At 37.6% G+C, this 23918-nt stretch overlaps 1 protein-coding gene across 6 annotated transcripts in view; it reads right to left on the bottom strand.

Annotated features, from left to right (window-relative positions):
- SCAF8 (SR-related CTD associated factor 8) overlaps positions 1-23918 on the bottom strand; it is a 145647-nt gene that overhangs the window by 64332 nt on the left and 57397 nt on the right. The window contains exon 21 of one of the 6 annotated variants that reach the window (XR_014881329.1): positions 20227-20379. The exons of 4 other annotated variants lie outside the window; for them this stretch is intronic. The gene's annotated coding sequence lies outside the window, so the exon portion shown is untranslated. Of the gene's footprint in view, positions 1-20226; positions 20380-23918 lie in introns of those variants that run through there. One more of the 6 variants, XM_085217068.1, reaches the window with a different exon arrangement.

Genomic DNA, 23918 nt, shown 5'->3' with positions numbered 1-23918 from the left:
ACTGAGACCTTATCAGTACTGATTAAAACAATTCTGCTATATGCTTTATTTATTCCCATTCACAGGCCCACAATATTGTTGGCCTTGGTTGCAGTAGCACGATATCACTGGCACATGTTCAGCTCAGGACCGTTATAACATAGTCACCAGCAGCACTGCTGCCTGGCCACTCATTTCCCATTGGTATACGTTGCAGCTGATAATGCCTACCTCTATGCATGCTTTTCAATTCTGCAATTCAACTGCTGGAAACGTGGTATTTTCTGGGCAACTCCAACACTTTATCAAGATCATTGTCCACTCTCAGCCTTGCTTTAGCACATTTGTTCTAGTCTATAAATGTATTAAACCTACTTTCTGGCCTTTCATTCACATTATTTGTGAGAGTACTGAGTAGCACCAAAACAAGTTAAAATGTTTGCAGAACAGCACTTAATAGTACATCATTGCAAACTACTCTCTGCATGCGGTTTCCAAATTATTTATGCATTCACTTCACAATAATTTATTCTAGCTCAGTTTCCCTAGAACATATGAGCATACAAATAACTAAAATATATTGCCATACAGCCTCGTTCAAATAAAGCAAGCAATACTATTAAATCTTTTAAAATTAAGTATTGTATACTCTTTGAGAACAAAAGCATTATGTAGAAAAAATTCAACTGAAAACACGATCTTGCTAATAACTGATTGTACATTCAGATAACTACTTTCATGAAGTACATGCTCTATTGGAATATTTTTCAATTAGGACTTAATGGAACTCTGACAGCCTCCTAAAACTGATTTTTCTTCAGTAGAAACCTTCACTTAGAAAACAGCAAAGATATTTCACTACAATACTTCCATTGGAAATAAGTTAGTTGTACAGCATCAGAAAATACCAAGTTGCAAAATTACTATTCATCTCGCAAGAGTTCTTGATCAGAAACATACTGAACAGAGACACAAACATCCACAGAACCAGCCATATCGAGACTTCTCATGGAAAGGATTTCCACTTATGTTAATCTTGATGGAGACACATGACAATTGCACAAATAGAGGAGGCACGCTTCCTACCTAATAAAGGTTATTTGCCAGATTTTTTTCTATTTTTAATTCTATGTCATATTCTATTTACACTATCTGAGCCACTCACAACAGTGAAATCACTTGCTCCCTGAAGTGGAGCCAGAGCCCTTGGTTCTTTCATAGCGATCTGAAATTTGGTATTTTCAGTTCTGAACTGGAAAAATTAGAAACTAGCAGAAGCTGAAATACAAATCTAAATACAACACAACACCAATAAATTTCCAGGAAGAGAAGAAACTGACTCTCAAAAATACACGATTACAGAAAGACAATAGCACATATAGAAATGTTTTCTATTTTCTTCAGTGGAAAAGAAGGCAATGTGAGGAGGGATGGCCCTGTCTGCCTGACCCAGCACCAGCTGCAACATACAGCCGCTGTCTGACTGTCAGGGCAGGGGAGGGTTCTCACAATAATCTTTGCCCCTTATGGCAAGACAAAAGTCCTGAGACTGAGATTAACCAGATGTTTTCACTTCTCTGAGATGAGCGCAGCTTTAAGGGTTTTAAATTATGAAGATGTAAGAGACTTTACTGAATATTGTAGGCATTTAGATGCTAAAATTACTTTCCTCATTTTGTTAGTCAGAGCTAGAATTTCCTTCCTTTCATTAAATTGAGACTTCTGGTTTCAGTGAAAGTAAAGGAAAGACAAATCTCTCAATCATAAGTACAGCTGGAAGAGATCCCATGCAGCAGCTTGCTCAGCAGCTGCAAAGATGGCACTCTGGTGATTTGCAAAGTTGTATGTGTTACAGTGACCTCTCTCATAAAAGACCATCATAACTGCCACATGAACCCAGAAGTAGAATCTGCTCAGCTTGTCTGCTTTGCAGCCAAGGGAGGATGAACTGCTAAGCAGTGAGTCCTGATTTCTACATTCTGGTATTATGATATGATCATGTCCTGGCAGAGAAATGTGACTGCACCACTCCATATGGCGGTTGTAGCGTCCCATCCCTACGAGGATGTATGGATCTTGATGTGCTTTGAAGTGCTCTGAGCTCTACTACAAGGACAGAATGCTTTGTTCCTCCAAGACTTTTGAAACCCATAGAGCGAGGTCACCTGAATGGGCTTCCCAACCTAAAAACATGGATCTGATGATACTATGGGGACAACAGATGGGAAGAGGTGTCCACCTGCAGGCACTGGCATCACAGATGGTTACAGGTCCCAGGGTGTGACTGGATGGGCACAGTCAATTTTAGAAACATCAGGCAGAAATCAAAAGCGCATACAAGGGCAAGAGAGGCAAAGCTGGTGCACTGATACTGTTATTATTGAAATTGCCTATACTGGAAATAAGGACAATTCTTCTGCTATAATTCTACAGCAGTCAAATATCCTGAGGGATATTCTTAAAACATCCAGTGCATTCTTTTTTTGAAGGGCCACTACTTTTCAGTGATGGCTGAAGTTGCATACAGAGATGCATTTCTGATAAGCACAAAGGAACTGCTCCAGTCATATGGGATGGGGGGGTGATTCACTTCACCAGGGTTAGTTTTCTAAGGATGGGATTGTCAAATCACAGGTGTCTCATGCCATTTTAGATGTCCTAAGGGTTTCCCACCTCATTAATGTATCTTTAATGATTCTTGCACTTCTGCACATGCAGCACACCATGACAAATGTCACAAACCCAGGAAGAGTTATCTATGGCCACACAGTGCTGGGCACCTCAGGAGGAGGATTTATCTTACGCTTGTTGAAGTGCCAAATGTAAAAGTCAGGAGGCAGCCACAGAGGTGTGTGGGTGACCCTGACCTGCTGAGAGCTCTCTGCACTACAGAGACAAAGAAGTCAGCTCTGCAGTGTAAATGTTTTGCACGAGATGAGAGTCTCATTTTTGCAAAAACAGGGAATGGAGAAATTCCAAAAGTGTAGCATTAGCATGCTGATTGACAGAAGGAAAATTACTGACAGTGTAATTAAGCATAAAGTTGCCAAATAGGGAAATAACTAATAGCAAATTCAAAAGTTTTAATGAAGTTAGCAAGCACCATGAAACATACAGGTTTTAACTGACTTCAAATTTAAGTGAAAGTTTATGGTTTAGAAAGTGAAGTATTGATAATGAAATACCTCAATATTCTTACTCCTGAATGTCATAACCTTTATGATATGGAAATGCTGATGATTATATACTTGAATTAAACTATGAAGCATCCGTCTCTAATATGTTAGAGAAGATTCTATCAAGATAACAGTAATATTTGGAACATCATGTATTGTTACCTATTTTGATGTCATAACTAAACAGGACACTTGAAAATTACAATGGCGATTTAGGTGATTCAATTAAAGGTACTTTCTAGGGGTGTAAAATGAGTAGTGGTATTCAATATCTGAAATACTGTAGCATTTCTGTACTTACGTTACACAAAAATTCTCATAGCTGATTCTTTAAAACAAATTAAGAGAAAAAATACTAGGCAGAAGTATACCTAAGAGTCTTGATGTCATAAGAGGAAAAGAAATTAAGAAATGAACAGCCCAGAGGCATACCACATTTGTAGTTCAGATATGACAGCGTCCCCAAGTGCCAGCTCTCCTAAATGCAGCTGGGCACCCTGTATCTTCCTCTGGGCTTGGGTGAGTGCTGCACCCAACAGGAATTTCACCATCTCTGACAAACACAGGTCTTGGCTTTATCAAATATGGCTTCACCAACTCCAGAGATTTTCTCCTGTGTTCTACAGTGTGATTTATTTCTGTAAAGCATCACCTGCTGAAGAGAGATGCTCACATGACAATCTCAGTTTTCATCTTTTGGTTTACTTTTGTGCACTTATAAACAAAAAGGAAAGGTGCAAAGTGTGACTTGTCTTTTGTGATAGGCTCAGAAGTGGCTGAGAAAAGCAGAAACCAAAATAAAAGGCATTTGCAGAGCATTAATCTTAAGATTTCTTGAGATTTTAAAGCCAGTCTTGTAAATTTTGAAGCAGTGACTTTTTGCGTGTTTGACATGTGTGGGACAAGAAACATCTGGATCTGCTGCCTGCCAGATTTGCAGGCTGAAGCAGTTACCTTGCTCAGCAGTACTATGAGCGAGACAAGGATTTACATTACCGCTGGAGTACAGCCACATGGCTACAGGACTGAATTGTCTCTCCAGGGAGACAGCTCCTGACACAGTGGGCAGTACGCTCAGTCTGTGCTCAGCAGTGCTCGTGGGCGTGATACGGTATGGCAGGGTATGAGAGCTGGAAACTGTTAAAGAATGCATGAAGGTGCAAGGAAGGAAGAGCCTTAACTCCTGCTGCTGGGCCTGGCTACAGGGTTGCTTTTACTCTGCCTCAAGGCAGGGACACATTCACAAGCAGGGCAGTGGCAGTTTGGATAAATCCTTTGGGTTGACCTGAAATGCTGAAGGGAAAGGCTGATTGAATTGGTTCTCAGCCTGTATGAGGGAATGAAGATAAGGATGAAGGATACAAGAAGAGGCTCCATCTTAATGACAACTCCTTATTCCCCAAGGCCTCTGCTTTTTGGAGCAGGATGTGTTCCCATGTGTGGTACCCAAAACTTAGGTTCCTTTCCTTTAAATGACCAAGATGTATCTCTTTTTTCTGACTCTTTCAGAAATTCGTTGCTTATATTTATAGATATATGTAAATAAGGCAATACTTATTCATTGCTTGTTAGGTTTTTCTATTCCTTCCCTATAGCTTGCCTCTATATCCATTCCAGTTGATTAAATTCTTCATCAACACGGGTGATGAAACCTCTCTTACTACATATAGCCTACAAATACCTTCTATAAAGGCACCAATAACTTCACTACATCTGCTGAAAACACCTTACATGGTATGCCCTAAGACAGCATTTATCTTTTACTCAGCCATATTACATATACGGCTCAGAGACATCCCACAACTAATAAACATGCTTTGTTTTTCCCTCACTTTACTATCTCCAACAGGTAATTGTAGAAACTGCATTTCTTTGTTAAAGTATCTGACTTCGCATGGGTATTACTAAATTTTATCCTAGTCTTTCAGCATTATCTGTGGATGAAACACACATTTGCTGTTTCCAACAGTGGAGTCCAGCTATTCCCTCCCTGGAGGGATTAGAAACGTAGGAACAACCAAGAAAACTGAACCTCACAAACTACAGATTCTTTTAAATATATTGAAAATTGCTTGAGAAATGTCAGATACATTTAAACTTTTAATGCTTAAAAGAAATAGCTTTAGATAAGGTCTTAAATAACTTTATTGATGGTACAGGGTACGACTAGCCATTACTTGTGATTTCTCTTAACCTTAGCAGATCAGAAAGTCAGCAACTTCAGTGCTGACTTACGGGTTCTGACACTACTTCTGGCACCTTTAATTCAGATTTATAAATTATATAAATGGAATGTTGCTTAGTCCCATTTTTTCATTCATCTACAAATGTTTCTGTATTGATGATAAGTCAGTCCGACGCTAAGTAAGCAGGTGACAATCTTTCTGTAGAACATGTTCTTCAGATCACTGTTAACTCCGTTTTCTAATCACAAGAGAATTTTTTTATTTTACCAGATACAAAGTTCAGCCTTCTCTTCTAAAATACAGACCAAGGCACTCTTCATGTCAAAATAGAAACACTTCCATCACTGCTAATCTCTGTTAGCTGTAAAAAGACTTTGATCTGATCTTAAACAATGGCAACTGCTTGATGCCACTGACCTTAAAATGGTGCTTTTTGCATATGCTCACTTTTGAAATCTTGTCAAGTTTCAAAGTTTTGGGGCACTCTATATTAGGCACTTAAAAATTTAACTTTTTAAAACATGCTACTGTAGGGAGATAAGAATTCTTTTCAGAAATAGGAAAACTGAAGTCAAATTCAATGCTAATTGTGCAGAGATTAGCATTTTTTCCATAAACAGACTATCACTAGAGTTAGGATCTTTGTTCCCCAGCTCCAGCACAGACCACTCAATCTACAGAGTCACCCACCAACTCCTGGTAGCAGAAAAGTGCAGCCAGCTCCAGATGCCAATGGTTTCCAGAGAGCAACATAATTTTTTTTTTTCAAAGGACATAAACCAGAAAGGTTCTTGCTAATTATTATGGTCTAACTGTAACTATTACCAGCATTTCTGCAGAGATCAGACATTCCAAGCCTGAAGATACATTAACAAGCTGAGATAGAGGAAGATAAAGAAACTTTAGAGATTCTCAGTCTCCAGTCAGATTAAGCTGTCAAGAACATTCAATTAAAAAATAATCTGAAGACTCTTCTTTCACCCTGAAGACACATTGTTTTGTCTTTTGAACAAAAATTTTGAAGAATTTCACACAGGGAAATTCCTGTACTATATTAAAAGCTTTTGTAAATAAAACAGGGCATTGCAGTAGAGGGTGCTTAAGATGTACTCAAAAGAACAACCTATTTCAATGCCAAAAAAGCATTTAAAAAACAGAAATAAAAAGGTAGAAATGAATTTCATCAGCTGTTAGATCATGCTCTTTGGCTCATATCACTAATAGCAAAGTTTTGCTATCGGTATTTCATTAGAAATTCTATGATTGTGAGTTGAACCAGAATATATTTTATTCTTTAATCGCAATACATGATTCTGCAGTGATACAAATAGTTGGAAAAACACATGTACTGCAGAGAACAAATACCAGACCAGAAAAAAACATCTATAATATAATGGGAATACTTAAGTAAGAAGATCTACTAAATCCAAAGAAAACTATCACTGTAGCTACTTTAATTATTGAATTTCCACATATGTTTAAATAAGATTGATGAAATACAATATGCAGCTACGTTATATAGTCATATTTCTTGAACAGATACAACCTAGAAAAATTTGGTCTGGTGCCTCTAAGTAAAATTTATTTGGAGATGCCTAAGAACATAGATGACTTTCCAGAAATGTTATTTAAAAAAGGTTTGAGGGCTTTTCTGTTTTGTTTTTGGAATATAAATTTTTTGCAAGTGCAGTGCTGCCAAATATTTTTACCACTGAAGAAATGCTATTTCAGCTGCATTTGAGTAGAGTAATAGTGGTAGCTAATGGCCTATTCAGTTAATCATAGTTATTCACTCCTTAGAAATGCCTCAGAATATAATAAATGTTTTGTTTTCTATGTGGACTCTTAAATTACGGGCATTATATAATATACATGTTATATAACCCATCAGGATGAATACAAACTGAATCCAAAACCACTCCCTTAAAATAATACTTGGAGCCTCTGAAGAAGGAAAAATGCTGTTCTTATCCAGAGAGCTACTGAAATAGCACTGATAGCAGGGTAAGAAAAGGCTATAAAGAAGTTCTGGTTTAACTAAAATGTGGTTATTTGTCATCCACTCGGAGAGGTCTGAAATAACTATTACAGACCATTTTCAATAAAGAAAAGTAGTAACAGCCTCAAAGAGCTGAATCACATATATCCTTTCCCAAATAAAGGCTGTAGATATAGTGTTGCAGTTTGGCCCATAACAGACAGATCAATCAGTTTTCAGTCTGAAACCAATAGTCACATTGTCTTTTCTATCAATACATGATTTATTTTGTTCACCTCTCATTTTACATTTACATGTACTTTAGAAATATCCATCAGCCTTAGCTTTGTTGTTGCTTCTCTCCCCCTCCCCCCATCTTCAGGAGATTATGTGAATTATTCTGCAAGAGATTTGTCTGTCACAAAAGAAAGGGCAGAGCTGGTTATATCTCATCTCTTTCTGGTTGCCATTACAGCAAAGAGGCACATCATCAGTGTAGTCCCCTCAGGAATTTTACTCTAGAAGTATTTTGAAAAGCTGTGGATTAAGCTAAAAACCAATGGCAGGCTTCCATAGTCAGAGATAGCTATTCTTTTCAGTTGCAATTGCTTTGCTGAAAGGATTAGTTCACTGTCTCAGGAAAATACCCAATGGACTACTTCAAGGAGTGAAGATAATTACAAAGATCATCTTCCCTTGACTTCATGGATGGAAGAATTCTGCCATGAACACTACATTTTTCGTGGCTGAGATGTCAGTTACCTTGGGCTGTTATATGTCTACATAGTTGACAAACAAAAGGAAGTTTAGCTGTTCTACAGCATAACCACTGCTTATATGAGATGGGAGCACAACCAAGGAAAGATGGTTGAGATGTTCAACCATTCATTTTCAGCAAGGTTCTTAGAAGAGGCCAGTTATAATTCTGACGCTTAAGCATATTTGAGGACCTTCAATAATAAAAAAAGATGTTTAAAATCAGATGTGATATAAAATAAATAAAATAAATAGGATAATGTTGCAAACAGCTTACAAAACAGGATTAGAATTCACCACAATTGCAGTAATTCAGATAATTGTTCTAAAGTTAATGCACAGAATCCGTATGAACAAATGCAGATCACTGTTGAAGGCTAATGCCAGATATAGAAAAGAAACAGTACTGCAGAAGGGATCTGCAGAGGGTAGTATATAAACAAACTGTAAATCAGGATGATATGTAGCAGCAAAATAAAAACAGTCTGATTATATATTCATGATAATACTATACACAAATTGAGGAATTATTCTATTCGTTCCCTACCAGTAGTGGCAAAGCTCAAGCTGCATGACTATGTCCAGTTCTTCCTACCATGCTGTCAGGGAAGAAAACCACTGAAGGGAGTCCAGATGAAAGATACAAAAAAAATGATAATGTACATGGAACAAGAAAGGGTTGAAAGAGTTAGGTTGTTTAGTCTAGGGAAAGAAAAGACTCAGATAACATTTCACCTATGCAAATGTTTGCTATGGAAAGTCAATGGTGACTAATTGTTCCCCATATCCATCATGCATAATAGAAATGACTTACCATATGGTTGTGGAGATTTAAATCAGATTACGAGAAAAACTTTCTAACGTAAAGACAATTTACCCTGCAAGAAGCTATCTATTCATAGAATCATAGCATGGCTTGGAATAGATATTAAAGATCTAGTTTTTAACTCCTCTGCCATGAGCAGGGCTCCCACCAGTTCTGGCCACCCAAGGCCCCATCCAATCTGACCTTGGAATGTCTCCAGAGATAGGGCATCCACAGCTTTGACAGGCAAACCATGCCAGTACTTCACCATCCTATGACTATGGAAGTGACAATGGTGACTATGTAAAAACAAACAAACAAACAAAAAAAAACAACTGGTCTTGCTCTCTAGTTTTTAAGTTCCCTTAAAGTACTGGAAAGCCACAATGAGGTTTTCCCAGAGCCTTCTCTTCTCCAAGCTAATCAAGCCCATCTCCCTCAGCCCCTTCTCATAGGAGAGGTACTCCAGCCTTTTGATAACCTTTATGTACATTGCACTTGTGCTGGGGGCCTAGGTCTGGATGAAGTACTACAGATGAGGCCTTACAAGGGCAGAGTAAAGGGGAACAATCACCTCCTGCACTCTGCTGCCATCCCTCTTTGGACTCAGCCCAGGATACTGTTGGCCTTCCGGGCTGCAAAAAGCACACACTGCTGGCCTATACCAAGCTTTTCATCCACCAGAACTCTCAAGTCTTATTCTGTGGGGCTGTTCTCAATCTTTTTCCCAGTCTGCAGACATATCTAGAATTGACAAGATCCAAGTGCAGACCTAGCCTTGCTGAATCTCATCAGGTTCACACAGGCCTACTTCTCAAGCTTGTCTAGGTCCCCTTGGATGGCATTCTCTCCTTCTACCGTATCAATTGCACTACTTAGCTTGGTGTAATCAGCAAACTTGCTGAGGGTGCACTCAATCCCACTATTCTAGTCAGTAATATAGATGTTGAAAAGCATTGGTCCCAATATGGACTCTTGGAGGACACCACTCATCACTGGCCTCTACCTGGACATAAAGTTATTAATCATAACCCTTTAGCTATGACTATCCAGCCATGCTGGTTATCTCAAATGACTTCCTCATCTTACAAGTGCCTTAACATAGATTCTAGAAGGATCTATCCTATAGTCTACTCAGGCATAGAGGCTTACTAGCCCATAGTCTTCTGCGCTTTCTTTTCTACCTTGCTTAAAAATGGGAGAGAGAATTCCTTTTTTCCAGTAACTGCTACACAGGCAGAGTGGAACACTTCCATGATGTCTTGTCAGTGTTTCAGCCTTAAACATAATAACCTATAAAAAACTACAAAAATATAAAACCCACCACCTAAAAAAGATAAATAGATGAAAACAGATTGAAGAAAACATCAAAAGACCACTATTATAGACCACGATTATGCTTGACAACTTGAATACATATTAGAGGACAATCCATACAGACTGGATAATGTGCTGTAACTTGTGACAACACAAACTATAGTTCTGGAAAAATCAAATTCATGGGCAGATTTGATTTAACTGATTCTGTCAGTTATTCAATTCCTCTTTCTACTTTTACGTCAAGCTTAACAGCCTTCTGAAAAAGTTTGTCAGTTTCAAATGAAAACTCCATACTTAAACCATTTTTAATGATTTACATAGTTTTCTTGGATGTAAAAGTTGGTGTAATTACATTAACTTTTATTTATAGAGAACTAAGGAGACATACGGTTTACAGACACTCAGATTTGCTTAAGTAGTCCTTGCAGGGAGAAAAAATATAAAAGAAATGATACAATACTGATACAGAAATGCTTGCAATGCAGCATTCTGATTACTCTTTATATCTTTTCAAATGTGTCAAGGTAACATCAATATCTGTTTAACTGAAGGTATTTAAAATACATTCAAATTAAACAATTATTTTCATCCTGAAGCATTTCCAGGGAATGAACTTGCAGGATCTGGAAATGTCCAAGAGAGCAACGCACTCATTAGATTGAATTCCTGCTTTGATTCTTCAGCCACTCTAGAGCCTTTGCAGACTGCACCTAATGCAGTAATGATCATCTACGAAGAAAATGAATTGCCTATGAAATGATGTCGCCAAAGTGAGCAATAGCAACTTCCTGAGTGTCAGTTTTTCTGCATATTGTAAAAATGCCCTGTTGGGGATCTACTTTAGCCTCTCCACTGAGTACTGGCACCAGCTAAGTGCTAAGATCTAGTAAATACTTCTTTCTGGTAGATGCCCACTTTATATTGCTGCAAATTGAATAATTATTATAAAAACATATAGTGCCATAAACATAAAACTAAAGAAACCAGGCTAACTAGGGACTGAGGACACAAAAAAGGAAGAGCTTTTAAGGACAGAATAGTTGCCTGTAACTTCACAAACTAAAGAAAAGTATTTTTGCCTTCCTGAAACTGAAAGAAAAAACCCAAACCTGTCATTATTCCTTTATCATACAGGGAAAACTGAGACATTCAGCAATTTGCCCAATACCAACTGGAAGCCTACAGTAAGGTATAGAAGATCCAGTCTACAGTGTCTCTCTCTCAGTTCACTCAGACCTCGTTACACTATAAGACAATCTTCCTATGAATTAGCAATATATATAAACCACAAAGGTGAACACAAAAGTTTAATTCCCTTGACATTTCTGAAATTTTCTTGTTGATGTATTTAAATATGAGCTCAAGTCCCCTTCCTAAAATGGGAGGTGCTTCTTATCTGAAATGGGAAGAGAATAGCACAGAAACAGAAGCAAGTCAGTCAAATTGCTCAGGTGATCAGAAACAGTAAGAAGGAAAAAAATGGAAATACAATGAGGAATGAAAGGTTTCTGGAAGATAACACTGTAATTTCCTCTGATCTCTGCGAAATTGGAAAAAATAAAGGATTTGCAGGAATTTAGCAGGCACAATTGTTTAACTGTTGCCATAGGATTCTGTATTCTGTGACTTTATAGCTTTATCTTAGAAATATCTGAGCAAGAATGCCTGAAAGCACAATGTTTGTTCTAAATACAGACTCTCAGGATTACATGTCAAGCATTTCAAATTAAAACCTTGGTACACAAAGTATGGGCTTAAGTGCCTTGAAGAAAAAAATAATAATAATAAAAAAAAGTGATGATTGCTTGGGGATTCCTATAATAAAATGAAATCCGTATGACTGAGATACTACTTTGTGGGAAGATACAGGAAAATCCAACATAAACTGTGCAAGTACTCATTTATAAGTACACACAATGACTTTTCTGTGACAATCTAATTTGGGGTAGGCTGATTTCAGCACACCTACCAGGAACCACTAAACATTTCAGTTCAAAATCTGATTTACTTCTCAGGCGCAGTTCCTTCAGGATTTACTGGGGAACAAATTTTGTGTCTTTGAAAACCTGTGCTTCCATACTCTGCTCTGTACCACACTCAGGATGAACAGATATGTCATGGGAAGGGAACAGCAGACTTGCATAACCTCAGACTGAAATCTATCCCTTTGTTGTTAGTACTGAAGGTCAGATTGCTATGTTTTGTAACTGATTACTGTTCATGGGTATATAACCATAAGCTAAATAAATCTGATGATGTAGCATTTGTTTCCTGTGCTGGAACAAAGATTTTTCAAGTGCAAAGAATAAAATGGCATCTTCATATCCTGCAGTACAAAAATAATTATGGCAGGGGAGTCCTTTTTAATGTGATGACACACTGATTTTTGAAGGCAAAGTATGGCTTTATTTTGTAAAGCAACTTCCTTATAAATCATGCCTTATTGTCTTGTCTTTTGTGTAAATTATTCAGTAATTCAATAATACTGTTACAAAGGTCATGTAAAACAAAAGCAGGTATGGAGACAAATTAGAATGAAAACCTACTTATATCTTCCAAATGCTGTCAGATACTAGGAATATCTGACCATAAATAAAAATTTTAGGAGTCTGGTGCCAAGGTATTTACTCAGACAACACCCAGACTTATGAACTCATATCTATAGGTATTAAAACACGTTTTAACACACATTATAACAACACTAAAAATGCATCTCAGTTAAATATCATGCAACCTGGATAATGTACTTGCTTTATGAAAAGCAAATTGAAAGCCAAAGAACATATCATATCTTTCGATGCTAATGAGAAATCTGCCTTCTGATTCTATAAAAAATATCCTGAATTAAATTCTTCTAAAAGTAGATAGGAGGAAGGAGAATCTCAAGGAATGATGTGAGAAAGATCACACAATATTTTAGGGGAGGAAACTCCTTCATGTGAAATATTTTGAAATTTGCCAAAGCTAATGCTATTAAAGAAGAGCTGACTGGTGGGAGAGCAGTTTCTGTATAACATTTTCCTAACTTTCTTTTAACATGAAACTTTGGAAATCAACCAAATTTCACAGAATGCTTTATTTGGATAGTATTGCACATTCAATCATAGAAAAAGATGGTTTCATTAGAAAACCAACAATAAAAAACTCTCATGAGCTCATCTAACTTAAACCATAATGTCAGAAAAAAAAGACAGCTGGCAGACAAACATGGACTGAGCAAAAAGACCAACATAATGCATTTTAACATTATTAGACTTTGAAACTTGCCACAATTTTGTCAGTCATACTAATATCAAGTAAGCAATCAAGCTTGCATGAGTATTGTTTTTAAAGTAATCTTCAATTTTTTAAGGGTGTTTTTCACATTCTTCTGTTTCTCCATACTTGCCTTATTTATCCGTTTTCACATAGAGAGTGCTGCAACTATGCACTCACCTGTGCTTTAACTTCAGCACACAAAATTCCAGTTACTCTAAGCTAATGTCTCATCTCATGTACTTTCTCCAATGAAAGATTAAATTCTAAAGTTTAGTATTAATCATAAAGAGATAGTTAAACAACAATCAATGGAATGAGAAGTTCAATCTACTTTTCAATGTATTATTGAAAAATCAAAAGCCCTTTTGTAGCAGCACTACTGAATGTCTCAGTGAGTAGTCTTGGAATTGTGATATAACGCAATATGCATATTCTAATGGATTTTTTTTTTTTTTTTTTTTTTGCATCTTTTGTCAGCTTTGTCCTTTAGTCTTCTCAAATGTGACTTGGTCCTGAAAATTGTCAAGGATTAAAGAGAAGGTAGGAGGGAGTTAAATTCAGTAGTATATATATATTTAAATAATTTTTAGTACTTGCTTTCAGATGATCACTATTGAAACCTTAAACTCACAAAGCAACTGTGGAATCAATAGCTACCAAGATGAAATCCATTACATCTGCCAATAGCTTATGCATAAGATGAAATGAAAGACCATAATACCTCCTCTAAAATGAGAGTACCATTTGAAGTGGCAGAAACTCAGCACAAGTTTTCTGAAATTCATCAACATGTCCCTCAAAAAGGAATAGCCTAATCATTTTCATCTTTAATAAGGGATACTCTAGACAAACCACAGATACTTCATTCTGACTAAGTTCTACAACAAGGTTATTTTCCTATCTACCTGTTTATGTGCTTGAACAGTATATTGTTTTTCTACTGTTAAGTTACATTTGTCTTTGTACTCTCTTAAAAGGCGTACAGCCTGGCACTGATTTTCATACAACAGCTCAGATGAGCTCCCTGGGCTCTTCATTTAACATCACATGGGAATTTGGGAAAGTGAGGTAGACATCTTACCAGTCCAACTACTAGCAGCTACATCCCCTTGTGATCTTATGCCAAATTCCCAAGACTCAAAAGACTTTACTCAATCACATGCCTGCTGTGCTCCTTTACACAAGCCATTTGTTCCCCAGAACAGTCTGGCTTTTTCAACTGTCAGTGCTCTAAATCATAATAGCAGCTGCTTTGTTCCAGTATGCACAAGAACAATTTCTAACATAATCAAACCTAGCTCTCCATATTGGCCTCTAAGTTACTGTTAATGCTTCTAGTTGTGTCTTTATTACATATTTCATATATACTTAATAAATGTTTTTTAGGGACTTAGAAGACATCTAGACTAATGATAGGGAACCATAACATCCATGAAAACCCAAATCAGCTACAGGGAGCAGAGCAAATCTTTTTATGTGCTTCCCTGCTGAGGCATTGGGCAGATCTAACACACTCAGCCTCCTGGACTTGCTCTTTTTTTTGTTGTTGTTATTAAAACCAGGTTGTACTCTGCTCCCCAGTGCCAGATCCACAAACACAGTGTGATGATGCCTTGAGCTTGCCTAGCGCAAAGCAACCCCACACTCTCAGAACTTCCTCTGCATGGGCTGGTACAATGCTCTTTTTGGCAACCCCGTGCTGACATGCACTCATTTTTTCAAGGCTTGTCAAGATGCCTGGAAAGATGTTTCTCAGCAGAACCTGCTTGAGATTTTGTGTTTCAAAGAAACACATTTGGGAAACATCACCTGGCTAAAAGCACTTCAACTTTGTGGCTAAGTAGCATAAGGTGGATGGTTCATAACACAGTGACATGAACATGTGAAGAAGAATTTTCTGGGTATTTAGACTAGCCCTAAGAAAGCTGACCTTTGGGAATTGATACTATTCAGTAGTAAATCGTCCTCTAGAAAACACCAGTGACAGCTTGCACTTTAGTCTTACAGGAATGAGAACCTCCCACACTTGGATTTACTAGGCAAGTAAATAGGAGAATGGATGACTTCCTCACCCCGCTCCCCTCACTACACTACTCTGGCAGCTTGCACTTTCTGAGGACAGGCCATGCAGCAAACACAGGCAATGGGCGCACCTACTTTTAGAAGGGCTGTTGAAGATTTTTAAATCAGATATTCTGATAATTTATTTAATCTTGTTTTTCATTTGTATTTTCATGTTCTGTTTTTTTTTTCCCTGTTTGTTTATTTTCCCTACAGCTAGGACAAGTCTTACTAAAATAACAACCTAAATACAGTGATTTGGAATTAAGTTACTATAATTTCTGCTGAAAGGACACTGTACATCTCCTTAAAACTCTTTAGCAATGATATAGTCAACTACAAATTCAGAACTTGACTCCTATTTGAGAGAATTAAAAGTACTATGCATCTTATTTCCAGGTGAAAATTTTTAATTATCTTCAGTTCTCACTCTTTGAATTTAAGAACAGTCATTATCTGTAAAGAATGCTCAAACAATTAACAAAATTGCCATTTGCATTGAAGTTTCCTACATACTGAATTTTGTCTTTTGCTTTACATAAAGCAACACTGTTTTCTTTAGCATAGCCATATGCATTCTTTCATCAGTCATACAAATACATTATAAACAACAACAAAGCACACATAACAAACTAACAAAAACCCAACCGATCAACAAAAAAGCCAGAAAGAATTACTGCCCCTCCATCTCCTTATTTCATCGAGTGCTGTGCAGACCAGCATTTACATGTCCCTACAACAACAGCTGCTGCTGTGCTTCTCTACCCACTCCACTTGTTTTTTCTCCAACTACCAACCATAGGTCATTGAAATTCTGCTATTTTTCTGTATCAATAGAAGCAGTGTAGTTAACTCGAAAATATGAAAGCTGGGAAAAAAGATGCTGCTACAAGAAGAGTGAAGACAACAAACTCCTGCAGAAGGATAGGGCCACAGGAGATATTACAGCACTGGCACTCCTCATTAGCATGGCAGCAAGACAGAAAGGGAGCACAAGAAGCAAAGACGTACATACAAAAATATGGAGCTGTGCCTGAGACAGATTCTATCCTTTGATTTACACACACTAAGACCTATCCCAAAGATGCCTATGCTGGACCTACCACACTATCTGAACTTAATGAATCTGTATTTGACAATTTCTCATACCTATGTAACAACTGAAAGTGTATTTAAACTAAAATCCCAAAGAGATGTAAAACCAGATACTCCTTTATTTCTTTTAATTCAAAGCAAAACCATATTTTAGTCCTTATTCTGTAGCTAGAGAGAATACTACAATCACCTTGTTCTTAAGCAGAGGAAGAAGATATTCACTGCAACGTGGAGGAAAAACAAAAAGAACAGGAATTTCAGATAACTGCCAAGGATCTCATTAAAGAGATGAATTAGACACTCACAGTGAAGGCTATGGCATGAAAATCACAGGTTTTCTGGCATTTGCTTTCACATTTCAACATTCTAAACATAAACCTGCAGTTGCTTTTGAAGCACTGAGTATAAAGCTCTGTAAAAAGGGTGAAGAAAATATTGAACTAACACTTCTACGTTCAAAGGTACCACCGGACTGAGGAAACCATTGTATATACAATAGTTGGAAAAGTAATTCTTAGCTAACCCAAACAATACTTGTAATAGATTTATTATGAACAAAATATTTTATAAAGCAAAGCAGGCTTCAAATCACTTGCTCCTTTAAAAGAAGATTATCATTTCTCAGGCAAGCTCAAGAAATTTCAAATCTTAAGTCTAGTTACTAAAACCAATGTACTCTAGATCTGGATTAAGTTTTTCCTACTTCTCTAAGATCAATCAGCTGTGGCATAAGAGGAAGAGCACAGGATGATCTCCGTAAACACAACAGAAAAGGTTTTTTTGGACAACTACAGCTTGAGGTTTCTGTTTTTGCTTAACAGCTTCAAAACAAACAAATAAAAAACAATAAGTATTGTAACATCTTTGAAAATGCACCAATAACAACGTAGTAATAAGCCCTAGGCTGCAGCAAGCAAGGATACGCTCAAATGCAGCAGCCATAGTCACAGAAACAAAGGAAAAGATCTGCTTACCCATAGTAAGCATGTACCCTGAAGACCTCAGGTACATAGGGATCTCCAACAAGAAACCCTCACCTCCACTGCCAGCCCTTAAATGAGGGCTGGGAAAGCGTGGATCCTGGCTCCACTCCTTCGGGTCACTCAGGTGCACTGCTTGCACCTGAGCTTCCCTGGGTTGGCCCTGCCTTCCCACTAGGTGCTCAATCACTGCGTCAAGCCCTGAATTAGTATATCTGTTACAGGTATGATGGAAGATTTTCTTACAAGAAATTAAGTTTTGAGATCCAAAGTAAGAAACTTAATTAATTTATAATGCATCTAGAATGGAGCCTGGCCTGTTAGAAATAGGAAGAAAACAAGTTGTATTTGATGCAATGAACTTGATTCCAACAAGATGCTAGAAAAATAAGACGCTTTGGAAAATAAATGACCAATAGGAGAAAGTACAAATCAGAAATACATTAACATGAAATAAAGCTAAATAGTGTTTTTCAGTGAATTATAGTAGGCTAATTCATATGCAACTGTTTCTAACAGTCAAGCATTAGAAATGCCGATATCCAGACATAAACGTAAACTTAAACCCAGAAAAAAAGAGGATAAAAATACTCCTCCATGGTATAGAAACTCTCTCAAAGCAGTATTACGTAACTATATTAGATTAATAATAAATGTATCTTAAAATTTACAACAAAGTAAACTAGGTACTATTTTCTTTCTGCCTTTACTTGAGATATTACAGAAATTAAGTTAGGACTGTTCAGGTGCCACAGCTATATCTTCCTACATGTTGAACTTATGAAGATTCTTTTTATGTTTTAGAAAATACTACCTGTGATATACATTATATTAATCCACTGAAACTATATATAAAATGTGCTCATGCATCCGATACACTCAGTACTGAATGTTACTATGGAATATGAATAAAAATATATATAATTTCCATATGTTATTTGGCATATTCACTATCATAATACATGACCTGTTAAACAGAATGCATAAAGGCAAGGGCTTCTTGAAGAAATCTTTCAGGTGATGGGTTTAATAAAATAAATACTATCATCTTGGAGCAAATTTGTAGGTGATCAAAGCTGAAGGTCTATCTTTTCTTATTCATTAGACTCGATCCTATAAATGACCAATTATTATGCTATTTTTTGAAGGAATCATAGTATTTCTCACAGTAGGGGACTGGTTTATAGGTGAGGATATAAGATGGCAGCTACTTTCCCACTTCTGACATGCTGCATTTGGTGGGATATGCTGATCAAAAGATGCACTGTGCTCCATCAGCTACCTGGAAAGGGCAAGGTGCCATAAGGCCTGCAGAGAAGCAGAAGGTGGATGAAAAGAAAGAGGAGTCACTGTCAGAGAAACAGGATGTGAAAAGAGGTTCCTGTTGGCACACTGCCTTTACACACCATTGGCAATACAACACAAACTGTCTAATAACAAGGAATCTGCTGGAACTCTCACCTACCAGAGTTGTGTTATCCAGAAACATCAAAAATGCATGAACACATTTACAGTGGTCCTGTTCTGGAAATAAGTTTTATCAGTACTTCGGAGCAGGTGTTCAAGGCCACATTGGGCAGAGCCCTGGGCAGCCTGATCCCAGCCCTCCCCCTGGCAGGGGGTTGGGGATCTGTGGGCTCTGAGGTCCCTTGCAATTCAAACCATTCTGTGATTCTATGATTCACTGGGGCAAAGAGCTCCTGTATAGTATCCAGGGAATGATCATATACATTCTATTACCTATATATGAGCCCATGAACGTTACTCCAAAAAGAAAACAGATCTCACTGAGAGCAATTATATATTTTATATAAATGCAGGGGAATAGTATTTAAAAGTTGATAGGATCATAATCATCACTGTGACAAATCTACAAAGCACCTAAAATCCAAGCACCCAGTAAAAGAGCAGACAATTTTGGGAAAAAGCTCTGTTCTCAGCTTTTTCCAGAAGCATATGCATCTAGTCTCCTTTCAGACATGATGCATCATACTGTAAAAAAAGACAATTTCACATAATAAAACACCATGCAGTTAAACAGAGGATTAAACAGAGGATTCTTACACTCAAGAGAAAAAACACATTCTAAAGACAGTGTAAAGCAACTCCCTCAACTGAGCTCTCCTGATCGCATTTCTCCAATTTATAAAATAATAGGTCTTTGAAGATCACAAAAAGAAGAGCAGAAAGTAGCCCAGAGAAAACTCTGTTTGCCTCTCATCAGGACATGTAGAAGGAAACAAACTTTTGAAAGTTTTCTAAGTGACAGGTAAGATCTGGGAGCTGGTAGGCACTGCTCACTGGTCAGAGTAGGGAGAGAGGTGGCAGCTCCCTGCAAAACTCTGCCAGGTCAATTATAGTCAGTTAAAAAAACTGAGAAATAGCTCAACAGCCACTTTCACAGACCTTTCTCCTAAAATATCACAGTGACAAACAACATCTTTTAAAGTAGGTTCAGATCCATGAAATTATGAACATGTAACGCCTGCTCGTTTTAGCAAGAACAAGCACGTAGGAACTGGCACCGTTCTGAATCCAATAGATAGTGCCAAGAAAATTCCCCTAGGTGGACTGAAAACCACGCACTGAAGCACAGCTGTGAACTATTTTGAGAATCATGTTCAAGTGATACCTGAATAGGGCCTAGGAGGGCAGTTGTCTGGTTCCTATGTAGCAGTAACACAAGGGATTGTGAAGAAACAGCTACAGCTGAGTACATTCTGTGCACCCTCTGCTGGTTTCAGAGCAGCAAGCAGCCAAATGTCAGGACACCAATTTAATAAAGCTGAAGCAAAATCCAGGGAAAAAAGAAAAAAAAAAAAGAAATGTCAACTGCAAGCAACAGTAAGAAGAGACACCAAATTCATTTTCAAAAATTCAAAAATAAATGTTTGCAAAAATCTTTTTATTTTGAAAATGCAAAAAGAAAATTGACTGGACACTACTTACTTGCTCAAGGATGTTTCATACCAAATTTGCAAATTTTCTGCTCCTATGCTTTTACTATAACTTCTTAACACTTGTTTAAGTCTACTTGCATTTTTATTCAGTAATAGTTCAAACTAAGCATTTGCTTGGATTTCAGTATTCTGTTCTACCTCAAAAGAACAAATAGATTAAAGGAATCTTACAACCCTTAGCAAGGAAACTGAAGTCAGTGACTGTGTTGTACTTAAAAGCAAACCAGCCCTTTCACTGGCAGCTATTTCAGCTGTTTCTCATTATGGCTTCCATCGAACTTAGACAGACATCCTACTCACAAAGTAAAGAAAATAGGAGTCAGCATTTAGTGTTTCTTTTCAGAATCACTCCTTTCTCTTTAGCATAGCTAAATCGCAGTTTGTAAAAGCTATGTAAAATTGTAAAGCTATTATAAAATTATCGCTTCTCCCCAGTTTGCAATACTCCTCTCAGCTGTTCACAGAGTCAGACATGAATTGCCATGGTTTGCAAAGCAGCCTCAACCCAAACCTTTACATATTTGAGATGAACAAAAACTAAAGCAAATCAAAACACCGTAGTGTAATAGCACTAACACTCAACAGTAGCCTTATGTGAGCAAGCCTAGCATCAACTCTACATCACAACTGTGAGAATACATCAAACCCAGCAACTGCACTTTATATCCCTCACAAATCCTTTCATTACACAGTTCTTCAAAACTACAGTAAATCTTTCGGTCACTTTCAAAAACACATTTAATCAATTCTAGAATGCTAAAGAACAGAACATCAAATCTAACATTTGATGCACTGCTAACAAATCTGCACGTTTAGAAAGAGTTACAGAATATGTACACTTTTGCATCTTTCCAACAGGAGCTTCCACAGTGGTGCATTTTAATTCCACAAAACTACGATCTCTTGAAAGAAAAATCTCATGGTATTTTATTGTGTAACATTTTGTTATGATCTACGGATTTGATTATGAAAGCATTCATAATTTTAGAGTACAGAATAAAATATAGTGCAGTTAACTGCAGAAAACATGATGGAGCTTCAGAGTCCTGCATCCTGAAAGAAAAGCTTTCCCTATTTCTATGCAATTCTGCTGATGCTTGAATATTTATTTTTTTTTACTTTTGTTTTTTTGCATCCTTCTCCATTATAATGTGATACACGTAAATGGAAATAAATGCAGAAGGCTTCATAAGCTTCACTTCTAAAAGAAGAAATCAACTACTAAACAATTAAGGTATTTTTTCAAAGGTGCATTCAACTGATGTAGATTTAAAGGATAAAAGGTAAAAAAATAAAAAGAAAATAAAGCAAATTTCAAATACTGCATTCAGTACAGCCAGAACATTTTTTGTCTTAGAAGTGTAGTGATCAAAGAAAGATTTGACAACCACCTGAAAATAACAGATTGAATAACACTGGCATAGAGATCCTCACCCTACCAATTACTTCTGGGTGGGGATATGTGAGTCCCCTCATTGCTATGGTATTAAATCGGCTCTATTTCACACAGAAGAAAATTGAGCAGTGAAAGATCAACAGTAGTTCTTTTTTGATTTGCTTATTTCAAGTTTGCCTTTTTGTTTTTAAAGAGACAGAAAATGGTGCATGTGGCAGGGATAGCACGTCTCACCTATGTCACAGGTGTCACCTAGTGATTCCAAGTATCTGTGTACCTTGCTACTATTAGCATGGTTTGTGGTTTGCTTAGTGTTTCAGAAGTAATTGCAATGAATGACTCAGAGCTGGCCACGCTTTATGAAAGGAACAATAACCAGCTGCTGGACTGAGAGCCCCCATAAAGATAAAAGTCAGTGAGGGGTCATTCAGTGAGGCCTTTTCAGTCCTCCTATATCCAAGGGCTTGCTGCAAAGAGAGGTTCAAAACCTGGATAAGGTAGCCTGACAACAGAGGCTTGCTCTTTTCACATTTGTTTTATTGCACATTGCACATACTCTGAGGAGCTGATCTTCACAGAACCTGTAAATTTTTAGGGGACATACGGCATCTTTCCTCATTAAGGAAGCAAGAATGCAGTTTGAGGTGCCTGGACTGTTTTATGTAGGTGGGAGAAGCATAAAAGAATAGTAAGAGTATACAGAAATTGTTTCTTCACAACTCCGAAGAATATATTTACTTTCAGACTGAAGACACTGGAAATCATGCTATAATAATCAGCTTCAAAATGCTCATTGCAGAGAGCTTTTGCTGAAGAAAACTGGACTTGTTTAGATAGGAGAAGTTCTGGGGAGACCTCATTGTGGCCTTCCAGTAATTAAAGGGGACTCAGGAGCAGGAGGGGGACAGACATTTTACGTGGTCTGATGGTGACAGAACAATGAGGAATGACTAAAACTAAAAGAAGGGAGATTTAGGTTAGATGTTAGGAAGAAATTCTTTTCTCAGAGCACAGTGAGACACTGGAACAAGTTGCTCAGAGAAGCTGTGGAAGCCCGATTCCTTGGAGATGCTCAGGGCCAGGTTGGATGAGGCCCTGAGCAGCCTGAGCTGGTGAGTGGAAGTCCTGCCCAAGGCAGGGGGTTGGGACTGGGTTCACTTTAAGGTCCCTTCCAACCTAAGACATTATATATAACTGTAGGAAAAGAAACAAGAGCGGAAATATAAATGGGTATTTTGTCACTCCAGTAGAGATTGTGTGCCTAAGGATAACACGTAAGTTTCGTATTTCAAGCTTTTCAGAAATTGAGAAGAATAGAACGAGAAGGATTCGAAAGGTTTCTAAAGGAGCCCTAAGAACACCTTGGTTAGGAACAGTGGTGATGGCAGGATGCCAGTAGATCCCAAGCATGAAGACTGCATAAGAAGTGGGAAGGCAAAGATAAGCAGACAGTATATTTGTGGCAACCACCTACTAGTACTGCAGAAGTTCGGAACACTGAAATGTTGCAGAATTTGATTCCTGGCCCTTCTCTGGAAAATGGGACCTAGAAACAGAAATCTACAGAATAAATATACGAAGGCTGCTCTAAAAGTAATGCCTCCTATTTTATGATGTTGGCCCACAAGGCAGATGTCTACGGTATGGCAGCAGATGTCGAACTTTCCCACCAATATTCCACTATATTTTGTTGACATGTGACAGATGGCAGCAGAGGGGCAGTCTGACAAAATGGACGTTTGCCACAGCAGTGTGGATAAAAGTAAGGGGTGTTACTGAATTACTGAATTCAATAAGGAAAAGAGTGCACTCACTGACATTCATCGATGTTTACTGAACACTGGTAGAGACAGAACACTGGATGTGAGCACAGTGGGTGGTTTGTTTCAGTGGTGGCAACTGCGGTTCACCTCCACTGGTGCAGATTGTTATGAGCGCGGCACACAGCATGGTGTGCAGGCTTTTATT

Source organism: Meleagris gallopavo, chromosome 2 (assembly GCF_905368555.1).
Source record: "Meleagris gallopavo chromosome 2, MGAL_WU_HG_1.1, whole genome shotgun sequence".
NCBI lineage: Eukaryota > Metazoa > Chordata > Aves > Galliformes > Phasianidae > Meleagris > Meleagris gallopavo.
This window is presented reverse-complemented; position numbering and strand designations above follow the sequence as displayed.